This window comes from Oryzias melastigma, linkage group LG8, assembly GCF_002922805.2.
Source record: "Oryzias melastigma strain HK-1 linkage group LG8, ASM292280v2, whole genome shotgun sequence".
In the NCBI taxonomy this organism is placed as follows: Eukaryota; Metazoa; Chordata; class Actinopteri; order Beloniformes; family Adrianichthyidae; genus Oryzias; species Oryzias melastigma.
Genome location: NC_050519.1, coordinates 3,024,769 through 3,025,154, shown reverse-complemented (window position 1 = coordinate 3,025,154; position 386 = coordinate 3,024,769). Strand labels below are relative to the sequence as shown.

At 27.2% G+C, this 386-nt stretch overlaps 1 protein-coding gene across 7 annotated transcripts in view; it reads left to right on the top strand.

Moving 5' to 3' along the window:
* med25 (mediator complex subunit 25) overlaps positions 1–386 on the top strand; it is a 26,365-nt gene that overhangs the window by 3,686 nt on the left and 22,293 nt on the right. The window lies entirely within an intron of this gene.

Sequence of the window (386 nt, the reverse complement as noted above, 5' to 3'; positions counted from 1 at the left end):
TTAGCGTGTTGCTAAAATATGAGCTAAACTCCAAATTAGCCCCCCAAAAAACTTAGTAGATGTCAAATTAGCAAATAGTCCATGAATATATTTAAAGGCTTGTTGCTAATCAACTTAAAATTCTGACATTTGAAGACTTTCTTATTTATTTCCTATGGAGCCTATTTTGTTTAATATTTCCAAAAACTATAAAGTTTATGAAAACCAAAAATACAAACATTAATGTCTTGAACGAACTGAGTTTTTTGATAACAAGATTACTGAAATCGCTGAAAGTGTGATTTAGTCATCATCCTTTTTCCTACATACTTATATTTTTCTGAATATAAATACCACTTAATTAGTTTCATCCATATATAAAATTAAATATAGTGTCTACAAAAACT